The 24,620-nt window shown below is 47.0% G+C and overlaps 1 protein-coding gene across 2 annotated transcripts in view; it reads right to left on the reverse strand.

The window, feature by feature from the left end:
- Emp2 (epithelial membrane protein 2) overlaps window positions 1–23,160 on the reverse strand; it is a 44,782-nt gene extending 21,622 nt beyond the window's left edge. For both annotated transcript variants that reach the window (XM_052759446.1, XM_052759445.1), the window contains exon 1: window positions 23,030–23,160. The gene's annotated coding sequence lies outside the window, so the exon portion shown is untranslated. The remainder of the gene's footprint in view (window positions 1–23,029) is intronic.
- Window positions 23,161–24,620: the final 1,460 nt, after the last annotated feature.

Raw genomic sequence — 24,620 nt, forward strand, 5'->3', positions numbered from 1 at the left:
AGGGCTTCCCCTGGACCTCCTTGGGCCTCTGCCACACAAGGTCACCCACCGCAACACCCACTCGGGCTTCTATTGCTACTGCGACGGCCACACACTCTCACCCCCTTGCTATGTGTGAGCTGCTGCAGCTGTCAGTCAGGCTGTGCACCTTCTGTGTTCTCTGCCCAGCCACGTTACATAGTGACAGCCAAATTCACACTTCGCTGTCATCATCAGCATAGCTTGTGAGACACCTGGGAATTTTTAAAGGGGAAAATTAGGTTAAAAAAAGAAAAAAGAAAAAAATTTTCCCCACATTAAGAATGAGAAATAATATGATGCAGGGAGTTAGGTCTCTCTATAGTTCTACAGTGGATGGTTTGAAAATGTAACAATTAAATGAAGAGATAATCAACTTAGCTGAGACTGTCATAGTATCAATTATAATCATTATCAGTTTTGTAATTCATGTTTTATTCCTAAAATGTTGTTTGATATTGGTGCCAAATATGAAAAATGACTGATAAGATACAATCTTTAGAAAGACATACTAATGAAACTAGGAAAAATATTCACACAAGGACAGAAGAGTTTAGAGCAGAAGCTACCACACCATCACATTATGAAACAGAAAAAGAGAGGCCCAAGGTTATTAGAAACCAACCTTAATTTATCCAGTTACCATTCAAGAATGACCACCAGATGATAGGCACCCAAAAGGCTATTCAGAAGTTAGCTGGAATCCTACAGAAATGTTAGATTTGAAGAGATTTAAGGAAGCAATAGTTTCATATGGTATGCATTCACCTTTTGTAAAGCAGTTGTTAAATTCATGGGTCATTCAGAACAGAATTATTTCACAAGACTGGAAGGATTTAGTTACAGAAGTGTTGGAAGCTGGTCCTCAGTTACAAGGGAAGACATGGTGGAGAGAGGAAGCTAGGGTCATAGAACAATGAAGTAGGGCTAGAGGTATGGAAATTTCCCAAGACCAGCTTCTCAGTGAGGGCCAGTATGCTGATTTGCAAAGACAGATTACATTTGATGATCACACCTTGGCTCTATGCCATATAGCAGCTTTAATACTTAAGACAGGGTTGAAGAATCAGGAAAGAAGACTGAGTCATTTACTAAAATTATACAAGGCCCAAAAGAAGCCTTCACTGACTTTTACAAAGATTTGACTTCAGTTGTAAATAGAATGATACTAGATCCAGAAGTTAGACAAATATTAATTGAATCTTTGGCTTTTGAAAATGCTAACTGAGAATGCAAAAGAGTGATTAGGCCTTTAAAGGCAAGATCAACACCAAAAGATGAATGGATTAGAATACAGCTGACATTGGATCTCATGCTTATGATGATACTTGGGTAGGAGAAGTGATTTCTAAAAAAAATTTTTTTAAAAAATCAAAAGGTTAGATGTTTTAATTGTGGTAAACCAGGTCATCTGAAAAGGGATTGTAGGCAAGGCATTCCTAGGAAAAATGTTTTTTCTAGAGATAATCTAAACAAAAGTCCCAGCCTTCTGGAATATGCAGAAGATGTGGCAAAGGCCGGCATTGGACCAATGCATGGAGATCAACATGAGACAGCAAAGTAACCCTTTGCCATTGGAAAACACCTCAGGAGGCCTCTTGAAGGCCCTTGTGTCAAATTTGGTTCAATTTTTCCCTGTCAACATTGGGGAAACTCCTCCACAGAGCAATTAAAGACTTAATGACTGCTGTTAAAAGTCATACTGCTCTGAATGACAGAACAGCTTCATTTGAAAAAACAAAATCTTCAGGAGAGACCATAAAACAAGTATTTTGGCAAAATGCTAGGAATGATCAAAGACCAAAGTTAAAAATACAAATAAATGGCATTGAAATTGAGGGCTTAGTAGACACAGGGGAAGATGTAACAATAATTTCACAAGAATCTTAGCATCCAGAGTGGCCTCTTCAGGAGGTAAATGTCCAACTTCTAGGAATTGGAACTTTATCTCAGGTAAAACAAAGCACAAGATGGGTTGAGTGTATAGGGCCAGAAGGACTGAGAGAAAAATTAAAGTCATATGTGACTAACATAGCAATGAATTTATGGGGCCATGTTTTGTTACAGCAATGGAAAACTCAGATTAACATTCCTCCAATCTCAAAAACAAACATAAAATAAAGAATGCTTCTGAGAGAAATACTAAAGGTATTACAAGAACAGTCACGGACTGTTCAGGTTGTACATAAATAGGACAAAATAGCTGCTGATCTTTCAAAGGTACCAACAGCCCTACCTTTAAAATGGTTAACTGACAAACCTGTACTGGCCTTTGACATCATAAAAATTACAGGTATTAGAACAGCTAGTATTAGGAACAGCTAAATGCTCAACATATTGAAGAATCAACCAATCCTTGCAATTCTCCTATATTTGTCATTTAAAAGAAATCTGGAAAATGTAGAATGGTAACATATCTAAGAGCTTTAATAAGGTGATTCAGTCAATGGGCTCTTTACAGCCTGGAATTCCCTTGTTTTCTCTATTACCTAAAGGATGGTCTATTATAGTTATTGATTTAAAAGCCGGGTGGTGGTGGCGCACGCCTTTAATCCCAGCACTCGGGAGGCAGAGCCAGGCGGATCTCTGTGAGTTCGAGGCCAGCCTGGGCTACCAAGTGAGTTCCAGGAAAAGGCGCAAAGCTACACAGAAAAACCCTGTCTCGAAAAACCAAAAAAAAAAAAAAAAAAAAAAAAAAAAAAAAAAAAAAAAAAAAAAAGACTGCTTTTTTACTATACCTTTACAAGAACAGGATAGAGAAAAATTTGCCTTCACAGTGCCTACCTATAATAATTCCCAGCCTGTTAAAAGATCTCAGTGGAAAATTCTTCCACAAAGGGTGTTAACAACCCCACCTTGTGTCAATATTTTGTATAACAGCCATTGGAAATAATTTGTAATCAGTTTCCTCAGTCTATAATTTATCATTATATGGATGATATCTTTTTTTTTAAAGATTTATTTATTTATTATGTTATTATATTACAGTGTTCTACCTACATGTATGCCTGCAGGCCAGAAGAGGGGGCACCAGATCTCATTATAGATGGTTGTGAGCCACCATGTGGTTGCTGGGAATTGAACTCAGAACTTCTGGAAGAGCAGCCAGTGCTCTTAACCTCTGAGCCATCTCTCCAGCCCTATGGATGATATCTTACTAGCTGATTCAGATGCAGATACCTTAGAGAAAATGTTTGAAGAAGTAAAGAATATTTTGCCTTATTGGGGATTACAAATTGCTCTTGAAAAAAATACAAAGAGGATATTCTATTAATTGTCTAGGATATAAGATAGGCTTACAAAAAATTCAACCACAGAAAGTACAAAAGTGGGGAGATCAACTATGAACTCTTAATGATTTTCAAAAATCCTGAGAGATATTAACTGGCTATGGGTCACAATTGGATTGACAACTCAAGAACTAAGTAATTTATTTCAAACCTTACAAGGTGATAAGGACTTAAATAGTTCAAGAAAATTATCAGCTGAGGCTGACAGAGAATTGGATTTTGGTAGAAAAGAAATTACAGGATGCACATGTGGATCATTTGGAATCCAGAGCTTGACTGTACTCTGGTTATTTTACTTTCTACACATTCTCCTACAGGAATTCTTATGCAGAGGGACTATTCTATTGCCATTAATCTCATAATCCTTTTGTTTTAATTTGACTCTTTAAAACTTTTCTTAAGGTATAAATATTATCTCAAAATTTATAAGATATATATATATATATAAAACTTTCTGTTGTAATATTAATGGTCATATAGAGTACTAATTCTAGAAAAAGGGCTTAACCTAGCTTCCTGTACATGATTTTGAGCTTCAATCTTTATCAGGTAACTAGGAATTAAGTTTGTGTACTCTAGATGTACTTAACAAATTGTGGTCCTTTAACCACTATGAGATCTGCTCCATATGACATTTAAAAAATTTAAGTTTTCTACAGTGAACCATGACCGTTCCTAAGTCTCCAAAAGGAAGATGGGGCCCCACAACAACAATTCCACCTGGATTGTGGTAACACCACTAAGCTGACAAACACCACTCAAAGATGAGCTTCAGACTACAAACTGCTCAGGACAATTTCAAGGTGGCTAGCTGAAATGATTCAGCCTCACAGACCACTCCAGCCAGGACTTCAGATGAGCCGTGCGTTTTCCCATTACACAGAGACTGGACAACAAATGACACAGAAGCTCTCCCAGGACTTGACTATTATCTCAATTTTCTCAGGATCCCCTAGAGATGCCATCGCCCCTGAGACAGCAGGAAGCAACCTAGAGAACACAACACCACTATTCCCAAGAGGTAGGGTGGGTGGGTTTTGGTTACTCAATGGGTTACGGATATTTGTCATCATTTAGGGAGGTTGGTTACAAGTTGTCATTGGTAATGGTCAGGAAAAAAAGCTGAACAAATAAGATTAGATTCAGGGATCTCATTCTGAAAAGAAAAAGGGGGATATAGAAATGATAGGATAAAAGGGTAGATTATTGAATCTACTTTTAAACTAAAAAAGCAACTACTAGTCTTAAATATTTCATAATGGTATGGATTTTTGTATACTGATACAAATTTAAGGTTATTTTTGTTATACTGTATATACATTTCTACTCTTGTTTAAGATATTTTTGTGTATTGATACAAATTTAAGGTTATTTTTGTTAGAACATACTGTACATACTTCTACTCTCCTTTAAGGTATTGTACCTATGCGTCTCATTTAACAATGAAATGTAAATTTCTAGTCCTTGAAAGTTATTATTACAAACTATTTAGGATAATAAAGAAATGCAGGTTGGTAGTTAGTCACCTATTACAATCAAACTTGTAGTCATGTTAGGTAAGTTTTTCAAGATCAAACAGATATATTTTAGATAGACAGGTGGTCTTCAAACACTTCAGAGATCTACAGAATATGGCATTTAAGATGTTTAATAACATAAGACTTTTCATGACAATGAGACACGCCTGCTCCTGGCAGCACTGATCTACTTCAGATGAGATGATGGGCATAGAAGAACCTCCACATGGAGCTTGCTTTCTGTGTGGCAAAAGTTAAAAGCCACTGGGCAAGAAACTGCCCCTGCCTCAACTGCTGACAGTATAGTGTCCAAATTGGACAAGCAGGACATAAATGAAAGTAACTGCCGAATGTTGCTAAGACAAGGTAGGACAGTCCTTCAAAATTCCTGCTTCACAGAAAAATCTGTCAGATATTCTAGGCCTGTGGGTTGAAGATGTTTGTCCCAATGTTACAGAGGAACCTTCAGTGACTGTCCAGGCACCCAGCTGTTTCTGTCATTTCTATAGTTTTGGAAGTTGTTTGCTCTGCACTTCCTGTATACTCAGGTAATATTATATCCTTCTCAGGTCTGTGACAGAGTTGAAGACTAGATAGTTATAGTTATAGCTTTCCTTGTTACCAAATTCAGAAAAAAAATTCACAAAAGAGGTGTAATGTGTATAAGGTTAAGAGACATAAAAGTTTAAATTGTTTATCCAAGAAAATGTTTGAGGTATAAAAAATAGTTTGTGGTTGGTAATACAAGTTAGGTTAGAAAGTGAAGCAGGTAAAAAATTTTGGACTCACCAAGACAGGACAGATAATGGAGTATTTTCTCTGAATTTGCCAAATGCAAATGGCAAATTTGTGACTCGACATTGTGAATGTAATTCTTACCTGATAATTGTTTTTCTTGTATATATTTTTTCTATGTCAGAGTTAAAACCTTCTGTTTTTATTTAGACAAAAAAGTGGAAACATTTTGTGATACTTTTATTGCATTCTGACGCTCCCGAGACTGCCAATAAAGTTTGTTTTGAATCAGAGGGCACAGCTAGCTATTAGCTGACCAAAATTAACCATAGAGGTTTTTGGAGGACTGAGGACAGATAGAGAGACTAGAAGTAGTAGGGCAGGACTTAGAGAGGGTCTCAGGCCTTTTGGATGGAGGAACAAGAGAGAGAGGGGGTCATGGGTCACTCCTCTGCCACTTCTCTGACCAATCAGGTTCTTACCCCAATATCTGACTCCCAAGTTTTTATTGATAAAGAATAATTAGATAAACAAATCACATTTCAGAACACTAAGTGTGTTGGGGCTACATACAGCCTGGCTGCTGGAATGCTTCTTAGCAGTGCACAGAGCTCTGGGTTTAACCCCAGCACTGTATAACTGGATGGGGTGACACCCCTGGAAGCCCAGCACTTGGAAGATGGAAATGGGATGATCAAATGGCCCTGCCCCCATGAAAAAGCAGCACTATTAATTTTATTAAAACGGTTCTCACAAGCCCATATTGCAAATGTTTGGTCTTGAGCTAGGGACATTGTTTAGGTGAGCTGTGTGTGTGTGTTTGTTTATTTATTCGTTTATTTATTTAGTGTTTATTTATTTATTTATTCATTCGTTTATTTATTTATTGTGTGTGTGTGTGTGTGTGTGTGTATGTGTGTGCGCACGCATGCATGTGTGTGGTGTTTGCATGTACCACAGTGCATGTGTGGAAACTGGAGAACAACTTTTGAGTCAGCTCTCTCTTTCCATTGTTGGGGCCTGGGGATCAAACTCAGGTCACCAGGCTTGGTGGCCAGCACCTTTACCCACTGTGTCACCTCGCCGTCCCCAGCTGCGGGATCTTTAGAAGGTGGGTCTGGCTAGAAGTAGGTAACAAAGGTGGACCTTCAAAGGTGAGAGCCTGGCCCCTGGTTCCTCCACTCTGTCTGCTTCCTGGTCCATTAGGACCGAGGAGGCCTGCCACAGGCTCCTCCTGCCACGCCCTCCCCTCTGCGCAGGTTGAAATAGCTCTGACATCGTGGACGGGACCTTCCTCCCCTTAGGTTGTTTCTGTCAGGAATGCAAAAGTAGCTGAGACAGGTGGGATCTTTCCCACCACTGAACCCCACTGACTGTGTGACTTGTTATATCAACAAAAGGTGACAGAAAGAACGCTGCCCCAGTTCTGACGGACTGCTTTGAGAGGTGCACATGTCCCCACTCCTTGCCCTCTGTGCAGAGACCACAAGAACAAGACAAGACTGGCCGGTTCACAGACAGGCTATTCCAGAAAAGACTACCCAGCCTCTATCTGAGCACAGAGACTCAGAAACTGCCCCCTAGCTTTTCCCCTCCCAAGAGACCAACTGAACACAGTCCAAAGTGGCCACCTGGAGAATCATAAACCAAAGCCATGTTCTGTTGAAGCTGTAAATTCCAGGAAGCTTTGAATACAGCAAGGCCTGAGCGATACAGTAGAGACAACACCGCCTTTTTATAGTCAGAGTTCCTCAAGAACAGAAACCCCTTCTCATCTCCCTCTGTGTCAAGGTTGCTCAGTCAATACTTGTTGAGCTTATGTGGAGGTTCCAGCAGGGAGCACGGCTACTTTATCCCCTTAAGTGAAGGTCAGCCTTCCTCCATCAAGGAAGAATGTCCTCTTCTAATACGGGTAAAGCTTCGAAGGGTGGCATGGAACACGAGGGAGGAAGGGGATCCCCAGCAACCCAGGATGACAAGGATTACAGCCAGATGACCTCACATGCAATACTTGTCAAATGTTCGCGAGTCTGCGCAGAACAGCTAATTACTGTTATTCCACCAGTGACTGCTTCCTGCCCCAGACAATGACAGAGCTCATCCCTACTGTGATCATCCAAGGGGGCTCCCTGTAATTAACACTACTCAGTAAATCCACCAGACAGCCCAGAAAGGGTGCTCATAGCACACAATGTGGGGGGGGGGGAGACTGACTGGGAATGGGTTACTAGGGGTGAGGGAAGTGTCAGATTCAGGATGCTCCCAGTCCGTGTACCCATTAGCAATATTCTTTTCTTTCTAGAGCATTCTGAATTAGTGACTTGGAAGTAATCCCAGATGAACTCAATTTAATGGCCACTTTCTCTTTCATACGGACAAGAGCTGTCACTTCTGTAGATGGATTTTTCAGGCAACTCATCCAGGAAACCAAGGTCCCATTCGATTAACTAGTATGTTAACAGAGGACAGAGCCAGACTAGGAGCAGGAAGTAATTTTGGCAAAAGGAAGTACGAACATAGGCTGGGCTGGGGATTTGGCTCAGGAGGAAGAATGCTTGCCTAACAAGCACAAAGCTCTGGGTTTGGTCCTCAACACCACATACAACTGGCCATAGTGGCACATGTCTGTGAACCCAATACTTGGAAAGGGGAGGCAGGGAGGCAGGAGGATCAAGGACTCAAGGTCATCCTTGGTTATATAGCAAGTTTGATGCCAGCCTGGGCTACAGGAGACCTGTCTTTAAAAAAAAACAACAACAAAAAAGCCAAAGGCTGAAGCCAAGCAGACTGGATGGGTCTAGCTGTACAATCGCTGTGCCTTAGTTTCCCCATTCAGAATAGTGGGGATGAAATGAGTACCCACACCTCCTGGGACTGGAGGATAACGAAAGTGTTTTGACTAGAGCCTGGTACAGTGAGGTGCTATGGGCCTGTACTCATCACCAGTCAAGGGGTACATCCTTGTGAGCAGAGAGCCTGTGCTCATCACCAGTCAAGGGGTACACCCTTGTGAGCAGAGGTGCCCAGAACAAGGCCACCCCCATGGTAAATATCCCACAAGGCTGATTGACAAGAGTATTGGGAGTGTAGAGAGTAGGAATGTGGCAGGTCCAGAGCCAAATTACTTTGCTCTGTCTTTAGTCCCCTTAACCATTCATTGCCACCCTCTGTGTTGGATCTAACATCCTGTGACCATCAGATAATCTTTTGGGACATATAAGCTTACCAGAGCACTAGCCACCAGCCACACAAGCTAAGACTGTCCCCAAGCAGCATTCGAAACCTCTGCTCTGGCAGAGATTTACCGCCCCCTCCCTAAGCACCCACCTGCTGCCCTCACCCGTGTACCTGAAAAAATGCCTTGACATATGACCTTCTGTTCTGTGACTACAGAAAGCGTACTAACTGCTTCCATGGGGAAACATTTCCTCCAGGGCAGCTAAGTCTGTGTTCCCTGGGCCATGGCTCCCATTCCCTTTGACCTAGACTCCTCAGAATCTCCCTTCCGCACCCCACCCCATCTCCCCTCTTCTCCGCACCCCACCCCATCTCCCCTCTTCTCCACACCCCACCCCATCTCCCCTCCTCTTCCCCACCGCCAATGTTCTCTGCAGCCAGCCACCACCACTCTTGTAGGGCAGTAACCAGCAGACATAAACCCCGTGAGCTGTCTCTAGGAGGAAGAGAAACAGGCCGCTGTTGGATAACAAGGGTGTTTAGGAATTACCCGAGGTGGCACTGCCCAGTGAACAGTCATTTGCTCAGTTTTAAACCTGCAGCCTTGGGAGAAGTGTCAGGTTACTGGAGAGTCAGCCTGGGCCACCATCAACAGCGTGTGCTGGCAACGCTACATGGAAGCAAGCCACCTACGGGCATCTGGCCCCAAGCCCTCACCGTGGAAGGCTCCAGGTGCAAGGCCACCTAGTTCTCTGTGTTAGCAAAAAGCCAGTATTTCCTCTTGAAGGGGTCGAAGGGGAATTGAAAAGGGATTTTGCTTTATTTATGCCATGTACATGGTCCCACCGAAGTGCTTGCTGGTGGGGGGCCGGCGAAAGGGCTCAGTGGGTGAGGACACTGGCCCCATGCCTGACCGTTCCAGTTCAATCCTCAGAACCTACGCAGGGCGTGGTGAAGACACTTACAAGTTTTTCTCTGACCTTCACACATGTACCTTGTCAAACATGCACCCATCCACATCCACACACATAAATAAGTAAATGTAAGCAAAGCAATTAAGCAGTCAGTGGGAACTCAGTTTCTGATGTTATTTTGTGGTACTGGGGACAGAATCGACCCTATGCATGCCAGGCAAGCACTCTACCACTGAATTATACCCTCAGCCTCTCCCTTCCCCCCTCTTAAAAAAATCTGAGATATGGTCTCACTAAGCTACTTAAGCTAGTCTTGAACCAAAGCAGTGCGTCCCCTGCTTCAGCCTCCTGAATAGTAGAATTTCAGGCCTGAGCTACCAGAGCGTGCTACGGGTCAGTCTGGCTGGGTGTTGCTGGGAAGTACTTGGGATGGGAACCATCACATTGGAATCCATGGGCTTTGGAGCAAACAGATGGCCTTTCCTGGTGTGTGTGGGTCTCGTCCAATCAGCTGAAGGCCTGAGTAGCCCAAAGGCTGACCTCCTCCAAGAAAGCAGGACATCTGCCAGCAAAGAGCTCTCAAAAATCGGACAGCAAAGGCACAGGCTCCTCCCTGGGTTTCCTGCCTGCTGCCGCCTCACCCTGCAGACTTACATGCAGGTCCTAACCATCGTGAGCCAGATCCTTAAAGTAAATCTCCGTCTCTCTCTTTCCACGTGTACATACAGTAGACCCGCCCTTACCCATAATTCCACTTCTACTTGCAACTACCCCATCAACCAACCACAGCTTGAAAATATTAAGTGGGAAATTCGAGATATAATTCATGTTTTTAAGCTTAGGCTCTCCTCTGAGAGGCTTGTTGAAATCTTAAGCCCTGTGTCCAAAGTGATTCTTCAAATCACCCAGCAGTCATTTGGAAAGCTATTAAAGGGGAATTTCTGTGAGTTCAAGGCTAGCCTAGGCTACAGAGTGAGACCTTGTCTCCACACCCCCATCCTAATATCACCAAACAGTAAACATCCATTGCTATTTTCTTTTTCATCTTGATCTGTTTCTCCCGGTCCCGTCTCTCTGGCCCAGCAGCTCCCTGAAGGTGACACTCACATCCATCCGTTTGTCTGGTCATTGATGGTTCTCCAGGGCTTCACACACAGCACATAGTCAGGAGCACTCTTCTTCCCACTCAGGCAAAGGAAGGCACTGCTCTAAGAAGCCCACGGCCCGCTGTTGAGACATGCCACGGAGTGCATTCAAACGCCCTCAACCCATGCCTGCACAGGCTGTGACTTGCTCAGGACGGGGCGGGGAATGAGGCGGGGCTCCAGATGGCACACCAAGGCCAGTCCACAAATAAGCCCTGAGGGAAGAGCAGCAATGGAGGTCCAGGCCAGCCTCTGGCAGGATGGGGCCCTGGGGGTCTGAGATCTGAGTTCCTGTGAGGACAAAGATGAGGCACAGAGAGAGGGCTGGGTTCCATCTGGAGGACCACAGGCTAGACCCATTCACACAGCAAGCAAGGGTCTTAGTTCACCATCACCATCACCATTATTTTATTTTAAGACAGCTGGCCTTAAACTCACAATCCTGCCTTAGCCTCCCAAATGATGAGATTATAGGCTCCCACCACTACAGCTGGCTCAAAGGTTTTCTTTTCTTCTTTCTTTTTTCTTGAGCTAACGTCTTATTACATAGTCTAGGCAGGTTTCCACTCCTCACATTGTGGTAAGCCTTCTGCTTCAGCCGCCCAAGGTTAGGTTTACAGGTTTAAGCCATCGTGCCTGACATCATGGATTTTTTATTTTATTTTATTTTATCCCATCCTGATGCCTACCAGGACTGTATGTGGGCTTCTCCTGTGTCTGGCATGAAAATCCAGAAAAACCAAAAGGCAAATGAAGAACGGAAGCCCTAAGGATAGTGTTGAAACTGGAATCTCCTGGGGGCCATTCCCACATGCAATTCATTGATAAGAAAATGGAGGGGTGTTGTGGATGGGAGTCCGAGGTCAGGCCAGTGTGCGTGGAAGGAAGGGCTGGGGCTCCGCAGTTAGACCCTGGACCCCCACAGGGCTGGGACTCCACAGTTAGACCCTGGACCCCCACAGGGCTGGGACTCCACAGTTAGACCCTGGACCTCCACAGGGCTGGGATTCTGCAGCTGTACCCTGAACCCCCACAGGGCTGGGATTCCGCAGCTGTACCCTGCACCCCCACAGGGCTGGGATTCCGCAGCTGTACCCTGAACCCCCACAGGGCTGGGACTCCGCAGCTGTACCCTGAACCCCCACAGGGCTGGGACTCCGCAGCTGTACCCTGCACCCCCACAGGGCTGGGGCTCCGCAGCTGTACCCTGAACCCCCACCTCTCCTACAGAAGTGAAAGGACAAAGAGAAAGACTCAGCAAACAGCAAGGCCTGGACCCCACCAATCTGTGAGTCAATAAGAGTTATAGAAAAGCCAGGCTGGAGCCAGAGAGATGACATGGCAGGTGGGTGCTGCCACCAAACCTGAAGAACTGAGTTTGGTCCCTAGGAGCTGCACGCTGAAGGAGAAAACTGACTCTACAGGTTGTCCTCTGACGATACTTAAAAAGCTTATTACATAATTACCGTGTATATGTGTGCACCACAGCACACGTGTGGAGGTCAGAGAACAACTTTGTGGAATCACTCCTCTTCTTCCACTTTTACGTAGGATCCAGGGATTGAACTCAGGTCACCAGGCTTGTTCAGCAAGCGCCTTTACCCACTCGGCCATCTCACTGGCCCTTACACAGTAGTATTTTAGTATTGTGAACTGAGGTTGAGTTTTAGAATGTGTGTACAAAAATAAACAGAATACATTTCAATACGCTATAAATAAAAGAAATCTCACTTTCTAGGCATAGTTTTCTCTTGAGACTCAAGGAAGGAATGCTGCCTTCTGGGAAAGGAAATGGGTTTCTTTGTGCAAGGCAGAGGGTGGAATTCCGGGCCTTCCCTTGCTAAGCAGGTCCGTGTCTGCTGAACTGTATCTGTAGCTCATCCCACTGTTTTGCTACATCGCCCAGGCTGGCCAGGAATTTTCTCTGTAGCCCAGACTGGCCTTGAACTTGCCATCCTCCTTGCCTCAGCCTCTTAACAGCTAGAATTACAAGTTGGTACCACCAGGCTTGGCTTGGTTTATGTTTCTAATACCAAGACCCATGGATAGGATGGTGCACACCATACCACTAACACTGTCAGGGGAGGCAAGCTTTTTTTTTTTTTTTTTTTGGTTTTTCGAGACAGAGTTTCTCTGTATAGCTTTGCACCTTTCCTGGAACTCACTCTGTAGACCAGGCTGGCTTCAAACTCACAGAGATCCGCCTGAGAGGCAAGCTCTTTATCTGGGCTTCCTTCACCTCCTTTTCCCTCCAATCAACTCTGTCACTGAGCAACCTGTGCAGACTGCATCTGCTAAACTAAGTGGGCCTGGACTCCTCAGCAGAATGAAGGGCTGGAGGCAAGCGGCGTGTCCGCACGGCAGTCCCTGAGTGGCAGCAGAGACTGAGGCCATGGAGGTAGCCCGTGAGATTTTTTTGTTGGTGGCTGGCTTTTTGGTGAAAAGTGACAGGAAGTGAGGAGAAGGGTGGGCTTCCTGAAGATCCACCTTTGCCAGCCCTGCAGGGGCTCCTGAGGTGAGGAACACCGGAGGTTTGTCCTGCCCTGAGACCCAGTGCCTGGGCCTTACTCCTGTGTCCCACAGCAGTTTGTGGAGGATAGACCTGGGTCAGGGAATGACAGTTTCCCAGAGGGTGAATGGGTGGCAGGGAAGCTGTGAGGCACAGCCCTGACCCTGGCTGTCATCTCTTAGGTCTTCCCAGCCGCCCCCTGCTCCTGCCGCCCCTCCCATGCCTGCAGCCTGCAGCTGGCAGCTTCCAACTCCCTGTTCTCCCAGCACACACTGCCTGTCTTCTGATACTCCTCTCCAGGGACCTGAACAGGCTGGATACCTGGGAATCCTGTGAGAGCTACTGGGATGCAACTCAGCGGGCAAACAAGGTCCCTGTGCTTGGCATCCCTGGCCACTCTTAAAGCAATGCCCCTGAGAGTGACCGCCAAAGAATGGGTGTGAACTGACCTGGGAAGAGGGTGCCATGAGGACGGTGAGCCTCAGAAGGAGAACACACTGCTCACAGGGAGGGAGGGAGGGAAAGCAAACAGTAGAAGCAATGGGAAGAGGGATCAAGACTTGCGGGAGAGGCTGACTGGACAAAAGGGTGTACTTTGGGACACACCACAGCTCCCAATGCCACTAGGGCGAATTAAGAAGTACTAAGCCGGGCGGTGGTGGCGCACGCCTTTAATCCCAGCACTCGGGAGGCAGAGCCAGGCGGATCTCTATGAGTTCGAGGCCAGCCTGGGCTACCGAGTGAGTCCCAGGAAAGGCGCAAAGCTACACAGAGAAACCCTGTCTCGAAAAACAAAAAAACAAAAAAAAAAAAAAAAAGAAGTACTGGAAAGGCAGGAAAGAAGGAGGATTGAGGTGTTTTTGTTTGTTTTGTTGTGTTTTTAATTAATTTGGGGAAGTTCTTTTGGGAGGGGATGATGCTGGGGTGAGGGGCAAATATGGAGGGACTGAGAGGTGAGCAGGATTGGGGTGCATGATGTGAAATTCCCAAATATCCACAAAGAATTATGTTATGAAAGAAACAAGAAAAGAGTTGAAGCCTGGTGGTGGTGGCACACGCCTTTAATCCCAGCATACAGGAGGCAGAGGCAGGCAGATCTATGTGAGTTCGAGGCCAGCCCGGTCTACAGAGCAAGTTCCAGGACAGGCTCCAAAGCTACACAGAGAAACCCTGTCTCGAAAAGAGTTGGAGAGCCTGCCGGGGCCTGTAGGGTCTGAGGATGTGGCTCGGTGGTAGAGTCCTTGCCTCATTAGCATATCCCAGGTATAGTGTACATGCTTGTAATCCTAGCACTCCAGAGGTGGAGATCGAAAGATGACAAGTTCAGGGCCATCTTCAGCTACATTGGAGTTTGAGGGCAGCCTGATCTACAGTTGAATTCCAGACACCATAGACTACAGGACACCTTAAGAGTTAGACCCTATAATCTCAGCTCTGGAGGCTGAGGCAGGGGATTGACAGTTAAAAACCAGCCTGGGAAACTTAGATCCAGTGTCAGTTTTTTAAAAAGCAGAAAGAGGGCTGGGGATGTAGCTCAGTGACAGAGTCCTTGTCTAGCATTGAGGAGCATTGGGTTTGATCCCCAGAATCACCAAAAAGAGTCAGAGGAACTAGGTGAGGCCAGGTGGCCAGAGCGAGAAGAGGGTCAAGGGTAGAATGACAATAAAGCTGATGAGTTTGGGGAAGGAAGCAGTCCTGTGGCCAGCCACACTTGGGGGACCTGAAAAACTACCTGTGAACGGCCCCACCCTCCTGCGAGGCTGAAGTCATTCTCTCCAGGTGGGGACTGGGAACTGTATTTTATCACGACTCCTTGGGCGGTTCTGATGGGCAGCCAGCCAAGGACCTTGGCGCCAGATCATGCAAAGCCTGAGATGATTTTTTCCTCTTTATTTTAGGAGCATTTGAAACCACTGAGGAGTCTTTAAGTAGGGTAGGTGAGAGCCATCTAGCTAGTCTGGCTGCCGTCTGATCCTTCTGGATGAATATGGAAAATGGATTTCAGGGCCATAGTGGCTGAGGAGACAATGGTCACAGTTTGGATGGTTATCAATGAAAAAGACCATGGTGGTCTGGGCCAAGATGGTGTCCAGAGCATCTCATCTGATGACATTAAATGTATTCAGACATACATGAAGGAGGGGCTGGGAGAGAGGCTCAGCTGGTAAAGTGGTCGCTTTGCATAGGAGGACCTGAGTTCAATCTCCAGAATTTGTGAGGTTGTTTTCTTGTTTTGTTTTTGCTTGTTTATTTGTTTTAAAAAGCCTCAAATACTGGTGCATGCATGTAATCCCAGTGTTGGGGAGGCAGAAACAGGTGGGTCCCTGGAGCTCTCTGGCTATCCAGCCCAGTCTCCTTGGAAGGTTCCCATCCAGTTAGAGACCCTGTCTCAAAACCAGTGAGAGACCCTGCTTCAAAACCAGTGAGAGACCCTGCTTCAAAACCAAGGCGTAAAATAGAGAAGCAGCAATAGCAGAGGCTATCTTCTGGCCTCTTGTACATTTCCAACATGAACTCACACACACTTTCACCCACAGAGTACACTAAGGAGCAGGGGAAAGGGGTGACTCATGTCATCTTGTCATAGAGGGCCTTGGAGGATTGAGACCACCAATTTTGGAGGAAGCATATTCAATATCCAGGAAACCCATCAGGACTTCTGGACCAAAAGAACGTTCTGGACCCAAAAGACCAGGATTATTTCAAGAAGAGAAAGCATATGTTGAGTTTTGACAAGAAGAACAGAGGGGTTCGGTGTAGCTAATGATGCCCAGGAGTTCCAGAAGCAGATCCTAACTTGCAAGTTGTGAGATTGGAGCACGTTCCTTAACAGGCTCATTTATCTCTGAAAGCAGAGATAATAACAGTTTCTACCTTTAAATGAGTGCAGGGAGGTACTGCACGTGGCCAGCTAACCGCTCCAAAAACAGCGATGGTAATTACTGTCATTACTGCTGATAGCACTGCTAAGTGGGGGCCATTTTCTCCTGCCCTAAGTAATGTCAAGCTAATGCATAGTGAAGACTCAGGTCTTCAACCATCTGCTTGTGTTCTCCGCCAATCCCTGGATACCCAGTCCTGATGTTATCACCTGCCTGGATGACCGCTCATGACCATACTACTTGGTCTTTTCCGAACTACCGCTAGCATAATCCACAGCACCCAGAACAGAACTTATTTTATGCATTGGGCATCCACTATGTGCCATTCCACAGAGATGCCCACAGGGCTGGATGACACCTCAGCTCACTGTCTTGTTCCTGGATGACTGTGACTGCCTGTGGTCCAGCTGATGCCCCAGAGCCATGAGCACCCTGTGAAGCTCCCACCCTCACACCTTCGAAACCCCACAGCTTCCCCAATGAAGGAAAGGCAGACTCATTGTTACTGCAGTTCAGACACAGAGGTAACTCATGCATTCACTCCCTGTTATAGATGAGCTGGGAAGTCCTTCACTCACTCAGGCTGCACCAGTTCCTTGGCCTCCCCTTTCATCAGTGGTAACCATGTTCATCTAACTGATGCATCCTGTGGCCATTGTTCCTTAAATGAACACAATTCATATGGGGACACAGAGCATGTGATGAGACTGTTGTTTATTTTTATATAAATAATACGTTTTGATATACAGCTTTTTTTTTGTTATTTTCTTCGTGTGTGTATGTATGTGCGGTGAGGTGGGTATATGCATGCCACAGCATACATGGGGAGGTCAGAAGTCAACTTTCAGGGTTGGTTCTCTCCTTCCACTGTGGGGAATTCAGGGTGTCAGGCTTTCACAGCAAGTGCTTCTCCCAGTCAGCCATTCTACTGTCCCTCACATGTAGTTTTGATAATCTGCATATGTGTGTTCATATGTGTACAAGTGCAAGTGGCTCATGTGCACGTGAAGGTCAGAGGACCTCAAGTGCATTTTACTTCTTTCTCCTCCTTCCTTCCTTCCTCCCTCCCTCCCTCCCTCCCTCCCTTCTTCCCTCCCTTCCTTCCAGGTCTTTCATTAGTCTAGACTGGCCCACCAGCAAGCCCCAGGCATCTATTATCGCTGTCTGCCCAGCACTAGGATTGCAAGAACACGCCATTTGGGCTTTTTTAAAAATCATGAGTCTTGGGGGTCAAACTCAAGTCTGCTTTTGTTTTCTTTTGTTTGTTTGTTTGTTTTTTGACTCAGCTATCACGACTACATCCCAGTAACTAAAAAAAAAAAGATTTAATAATGCAGGCCAGTGGAAGAGCACCTTTCCCCATGAATCAACTTGACATCCCAAACCTTGTTCTTCTTAATGCTATAAAATGTTCTGCAGAATGACTGAAGGATATTACAGTTACTTTCCCCAGAAGTGTGGCTACTGGAGAATACTTAAGGGCCTTCCAAGTCCATGCCCAGCCCCACAGGTTTAGGCAACCCTTCCCCACTGTACTCCAAGCTTCTCAGAAATGGAGCCCAGCAGTCAGCCCTGGAGCAGGTACATTTGGACTCAGCACCCTCAACTAGATGATAATCACCTTGGAAGACAGGGACTCCCCCTCTGGTTGCTCATAGCAGACAGCTGCTTAATAATATTCGCTAAGACTGATGTGGACAAGCCCGTCTTCCTCAGCCTCACACCTCATCAAGCAAACCACAAACATCTCAAGATACTTCCTCAGACATCTACAGATCACCTCCTCTGACCCCCAGAGCAAACAGTGAAGATCATGGGACCCTCATTGAAGATGACTCTGTTGGGCACTAAGTCGGTGGTCCCTGTCTGAAGCTGAGTGTGGGGCTTTGCTGAAGAGGAGAGTGTATGGTAGCTCCTGGGTGTGTGTGGGTTAGTTCTCTCATCAAAAGTGTCTCCAAAAATATAAATAAGCAACATAAAAATGTGAAGTGTGAAATGGGGCCGTGGGATGACTCCCTAAGGGGTAAAAGTGCTCGTGGAACAAGTCTGACTTACCTGAGTGTGATCCCCAGAACCTATGATAGAGAGAACCAACTCCCAAAAGTGTTCCTCTGCCACATGCACATGGTGACATGTATGTGCCTTCACACACACACACACACACACACACACACACACACACACACTAATAATAATAATAATAAATAATAAATTATTTAAAGCATGAAATGATCAAAATACAATGTATGCATGTATCAAATTCTCAGAAAATTAATGCAAATGCTATATTAAATATGTGTGAAATGCATCCATTCCAGTCCCCACTGGAAAACACTTTCCTAAAAGGCAGTCAGTCACCCTGCTACTAAGATTTTTGCCAAACTTGAAGATCACATGTGCTTATTGGTTATTTTAATTAAAAAAAGTTCTAGACTTTAAAAAACATTAAGTTTTGTTTGACCCCAGACAGCAGTATCTGTGAAACTATAGGTTCATGTGCTGTTTGCAATTTTTTTCAAATGCCAACCAAGGAAAATACATAATTAATCTTTCTTCTTTTATGTCAGGCCATAGACTTTTTATTTTAGAATCAGCCTGGGTACCAACAGAAATGCATAACATTTGCAGGAAAATTCATTAATTCAAATGAACGAGATCATCTCATGCCATATTGACTCAGGGAAATGCTTAAAAATTCTTTCATTTTCAAGAAAGACAGGGTCACAAGGTGAGTTTGCCACAGCACACCAGAAGGGAGCATTGAGAGCCAGTGCAGTGGCTCAGGGGGTAAAGCCCCCAGCCCAACCCCCAGGAGACGGCGGTGGAAGGAGAGAACCGACTTCTGCAAGTTGTCCTCTGACCTCCACACATGTATGCCATGGCATGTGTACATGCCAACACATACATACATACATACATACATACATACATACATACACACAAAATGAACAATAACATTTTCTAAAAGGAAGAAAAATCTTACTTGAGGGACTCTGCTACCGGGGAAATCGTCTTAGTCTTTAAGCAGTTTGCAGTGAGGAACCAAGCTGTGCACCTGCATCCTGCATCATAATAGCTCTTTTGCATCCCAGATTTCTGAGGACAGTATTCATACCAAATATCACACTGGTGACTCCTCACTCAGCTCTGAACCCGAAGTCCTGGGAAACTTCTAAAATCTGGTGCAGTCAAGCCTGGCAGGAACGGAGTAGCCAGGCTAGGCAGTGGTGGCGCACGCCTTTAACCCCAGCACTCAGGAGGCAGAAGCAGGTGGATCTCCCAGCTTGAGGCCAGTCTGGTCTACAGATCAAGTCCCAGGATAGCCAGGGCTACAGAGAAACCCTGTCTCAAATAAAGAAACAAACAAAAAAGAACGGTGCAGCCTTCTCTTCCCTCTAGAGCCCTCAGCCCCCATGAACAGAAGCCTGGCTGCCCAAGGAAATGAGGGCCCGGGAGCCCGGGTCAGCATCTCACGGGTGCTTATTAAGCAATAGGTATCTCAGCTGGGAAGAAGAAGGACCATTCACTTGGCTTCTTTCCAGCCTCCCTCCTCCCTACATCCTGCCCCAAGATGAGCCAGCTTCTCTAGAGCCCAGCAGCTGGGTCTGAAAGTCCCCAGATGCTGTAGGGAAAGTGACCCGCTCCTTGAGAGTGTCCTGCCCAACGCTCGCTCCTCTGCCAGAATACTAGATACACGACATACGACATATGCTACAAAAGTCCCTCAACCCAAGAGGCTGGAACCCCACTGACACTTCCTGATCTCCGTCCAGAGAGGCCTGGGCCTGGCACCAGCTTGCTGCACAGGCTTGGACAACTCATGACACCTCTCTAGGTCTGTGCCTAGCTCTAAAAAATGGAGCTTTCTAAATTCTTTAGGTTCCAAAATTCTCCAATTTTTGCCCATGCCAGTGAACGCAGAGAGCTCTCACCCTTTGCAGGTATCTGTCCCCAGGTTGGCTAGCCTGGAGGAGTCCAAGTGGCTCTAGAATCCAGAGGTCCTATGTTGTCATCACCATCTGTCACAGCCACCAGCCTCACTTGGGGTGTTAGGTTACTAGCCATCATTCTGGCTGGGTGGCAGCCCTGCCTCTGATATTTTTAGAGTCCTCCTGGGCCTGGCCCTAACAAGAGTCAGATGTGTTCAATCCCCAAGTCTGTCAAGGCCTGCCTCCACACCACCTAAATCATACTCTCAGGGGACCACCTGCAGGGAGCAAGCCAACAGCTCGCCAGTGATGGGGTGAGGAGGGGGTACCTCCTCTTCCCACCCTCTCACAGGTACTCCTTCCCTTCCCAGGCTCAGACGCCTGTTCTTTCTAGCACATAGCAGCACGTGTTCCTGCACAGCCTCTCTCTCTCTCTCTCTCTCTCTCTCTCTCTCTCTCTCTCTCTCTCTCTCTCTCTCTCTCTCTCTCTCTCTGCCAACCTTTGGCTCACTCTTCTAAGAGAGTTTCACTCCCCAGTCCCAGAACAGGGACCCAAGCCCACATTTGGGTCTCGAATGCCCAGCCCCCCACTTGAGTCACCCTTGCCTTAAGCACCTGCCCCGCCTAAGCTCTTGAAATGTGTGTCAGAGCCCCCACCGGACAGCAGACATGGGTATCAGCCACACAGGGCAACATACATGTATACAATTAGCTGTCTCCTAGGAGGTGACTGGCCTCCGGTTTCCTAGTCAGCCTCAAGCCATCCCACGTGGCCTGGAGAGGTATTTATATAGTTCTGTCTCGACAGACTTCCTTTCCTGTAGTGTCCCTTGGAGTTAAGTTCACTGTGACAAAGAACTACCTTCAAGTTGTGCCTTACAGATGAGCAGAGAGGCTGTGGGAAGAGGAGAAGAGATCACAGGCAGCAGAGTATTGGTCTGTACCTGCGCATAAACAAAAACACTGGCAAACTGGCCCACTGTGCTTAGTACCTACTATGAAGACAAGACAAAGGGAGAGAAAGAAATCTAGATGCCATCACCTGTAAGGAGGGTGTGTGAGTGTATGTGTGAGTGTTTAAGTGTGTATGTGTGTGTCTACGTGTGTGCACACGCACTCCCAAGTGCGTTTGGGGGCTGCTAAATAGACATGCTCTGCTTTTACAATTAAATTCTCCCTTGGGGCAGTGTCAGCTTGAGAGGGGCCTCCCCTGTAGGTGGGGCAACGCCACCCAAGCTAACGTCTTCTCGGGACTGTTTTGCCCAGCCTTGCCTTCCCTTCCTCCTCCCTGCTGGCTCCCTCCCCAGCTTCCCACGCAAACACCCTTGCCCAGATTGCAGGCCAGCCTCAGCTTCTGCATTTGAGGGACAGAGAAGGCTCCGGTCTGTGTGACCTGCTCTTTCTGCCTCCCAGTCAGACTCCTCAGTTCCTGTGGGGGTGGTGGTGGTAAGGATCCAAAACCCCTTGGAGGAAAAACAGGTTGGGCACCTTCTGGCCACCCCTAGTGCCTCCCTAGGCTGTGGGCTGGGCATCTATCTGCCCACATACCTTGGAGGGCACCCACACCTCTTGAAGGGTCTCTCCCCACTTTCTGCAGCCCACTGAGGTATCTCCTGGTGGGAATGAAGGAGGACACAGGGAGACAGAGAGAAGTCCTGGCTCCACGGCCTTGAGTACCTAACTCTGCCAGGTCTCTGGGCCAGGTTTCTCCACCGCGTGTGCCCAGGATAAGGCTCCCTGGGAGGAGGGGAGGAGGAGGGGAGGGGAGGAGGAGGCATGTGGAGCCCATGGCATACCCCCACGGTTTTCCACCTCCTCTTCCCCCTGGGTTTCCCCAGTAACCTGCATGGATCCATTCGATGGAACTTCCACCCTTATTTGAAAGTGACATTCCCAGGGAGAGGTGGGCAGCCTCCATACCTGGGTTTTGGGATTTCTCTTTGATTCAGAATGACCAAGCAGAGGTGGCTAGAGGTGTCTCTCATACCTCTCATTGTGGTAAAACACACATAGTATTTATGATTTAAACCATTTGTAATTGTACAAGCCCATGGCCCGAAATGAACCAGCAATATTGAGTAACCCTCACCACTACCTATACTCAAAACTTTCCATCATTCTCAACCAAAACTTTACCTGTTAAACATTACCACCCCCTGGCAACCACCACTACCCACAAGTCTGTCTTTGAAGTTGCAGATTCAAGGTGCCTCATAAGTGTGGGGACCTCCTGAACTGAGGCTAGAAGCTTCAGTCCTTCTCCAAGACCGACATGCGCATTCAGTTATACTTCCTCTTTGCGTGGAATCATGGATGGCATGCCTCCTTCCCTTTAAAGTCCTCAGATCTGCCCCAGTAGGTAAGAGCAGGCAGAGGGTCGTCCTTGGTGCTTCCCCCCAGCCGGGACACAGTTAAGCACCCAAGGAAGCTGCCCCTCGCCGCTGTGGGGCGCCACGGAGCCCAGGTCCGGAGGAGCGAGCGGCCCACGGGGACCCACGGACCCAGGATCTGTGCGCAGCAGATCTGCTTGATTAGCACTGCTTGGAGATCTGACGCTGAGTACCACAGGCGACAAGTGGGCTGGCTACCCTGGACTTTCAGAGCTTTGGGCCAGAGCTGGTGGAGAGGGGAGCCGCCCTGACTCTTCCCCAAACTTTTCCCGCCCGCTTGGGCGCAAAAGGCGACAGATGCCACCCAGGAGTGGCACGGTGGCCTTGGGGGTCCGAAAAGGGAGGCCTGCGCCCCAGAGGTCTAGAGAAAGAGCAGCGGGGCTGCCGCACAGACCGCACCCCGGCCCCTCCCTGTCACCCACGGATCCCCGGACCTGTCCGGGTGCCTAAAGAGGACGGACCGCTCCCCTGTCAGCCCAGAACCCCGACATCACCGCTGTCCCCGGGCGCGCCCCCAACTCACCGGGCGCGGGCGTCTGGACGCAGTGGCGGGCTGTGCGCGGGGTGAGGCGCCGACTGTTTTGAAGCTCGGGCTGGGACGGCTCGGCCTCCTCCGCCCTCCCGGCCGCCGAGCCTCCTCCCCGCCGCCCTCTCCGGAGCCCGCCTCCCGGGCCGTGATGTCAGGAGCCGGCCGATCCAGGGGGCGGGACCGCGGGAGACTGCCGGGGACCCCCAGCCCCTGCCGGCCGCCCTGCGCCACTCGCAGAGTTCACGGGAGCTGGAAGTCTCCTCCTGGAGACATCGCTCTCCTCCTCATCTGTCTCCCTTCTTCTCTGTCAAGGGTTGGGACCCCGTGATTCCCGCTTCCTCCCTAGCACCCCTCTCTGTTTCTCTTACTAACTTAGCTGTTAGTTAATGTCTCCTGCCTCAGTTTCCTCGGATGGAAACGGAAGGCATGGTGGGAACTTGTTCTGAGGCCTAAAAGCAATTCGTATGCTTCCCCGGGCTCCTGGAGAGGCTGCGTAGCTGTAACTGAAAAATTAGAGTTCCTCCTCTGAGGTAAGACCATCATCAGGACCAATCTTAAGATCTTTGCCAAGTCGGGCTGGAGAGATGGCTGAGGTTAAGAGCACTGGCTACTCTTCCAGAGGACCTAGGTTCAGTTCCCAGCTGCTGCTCACAACTGTCCGTAACTCCAGTTCCAGGGGTTCTGACACCTTCACATAGACACACGTGCAGGCAAAACACCAATACACATAATAAAAATAAATAAATCATTAAAAAAAAAAAAGATTCCTCCAAGTCTGGCCAGGCCTGTAAATCTGAGCCAGCTACTGAGAAGTAGAGGACCCAAGTTCAAGGCCTGTGTGGACCACATAATGAATTCAAAGCCAGTCCTTAATACTTAGTAACCCTGACTCAAAAATTAAAAAGAAGGCTGGGGATGGCTTGCCTGGAACGTGGGTTCCACCCCAATAACCCCTCTTCCAATTCCTCTCTGCAAACTCCCCAAACTAATACATGTACATACACCCTCACACAAATCACTCCCAAAGAACTTACTATTCCTGAAAATAACCAAAAGACCCATAACTACCTCTTGTCTTTGCCTTAGTTTCTCATCTGGACAGTCCAGAAGGCTCTTGGGGGGCTCTGTAAACAAGCCAGGGGCCTGCGCCCCAGTCTATGTGTTGGAGGGGATGATGTTTTAAAATTGAAGACATTCAGATTCAGGGCCCAGATACAGCGTCGTTTTAGATGTCTAATTTCACAGGTCTGTGTTCCTTGTGCAAACCAAAAATAAAAGGCATCTTGATTTTGCCTCTGACAACAAACGGGAACTTACACACGGTTGTGTGGTCTCGATTGTCACTGTATTCTTTCTTTCTCGTTTTCTTTTTTAAAGCTCTGTGAGTGTGTGTGAGTGTGTGTGTGTGTGTGTGTGTGTGTGTGTGTGTGTGTGTGTGTGCGCTTTCACATATGGAGGACAACTCTGTAGAGTTGATTTTCTCCTCTCTGTTGTTCTAGGGGTCGTCATGCTCAGTGGCAAGTGCCTTTACCTGCTGAGCCATTTTTCTGGTTCACTTACTTCTACCTGTTTCCGATATTTTTAT

The sequence above is a fragment of the Peromyscus californicus genome, unplaced genomic scaffold, assembly GCF_007827085.1.
Source record: "Peromyscus californicus insignis strain IS unplaced genomic scaffold, ASM782708v3 Scaffold_3__1_contigs__length_106647218, whole genome shotgun sequence".
NCBI lineage: Eukaryota > Metazoa > Chordata > Mammalia > Rodentia > Cricetidae > Peromyscus > Peromyscus californicus.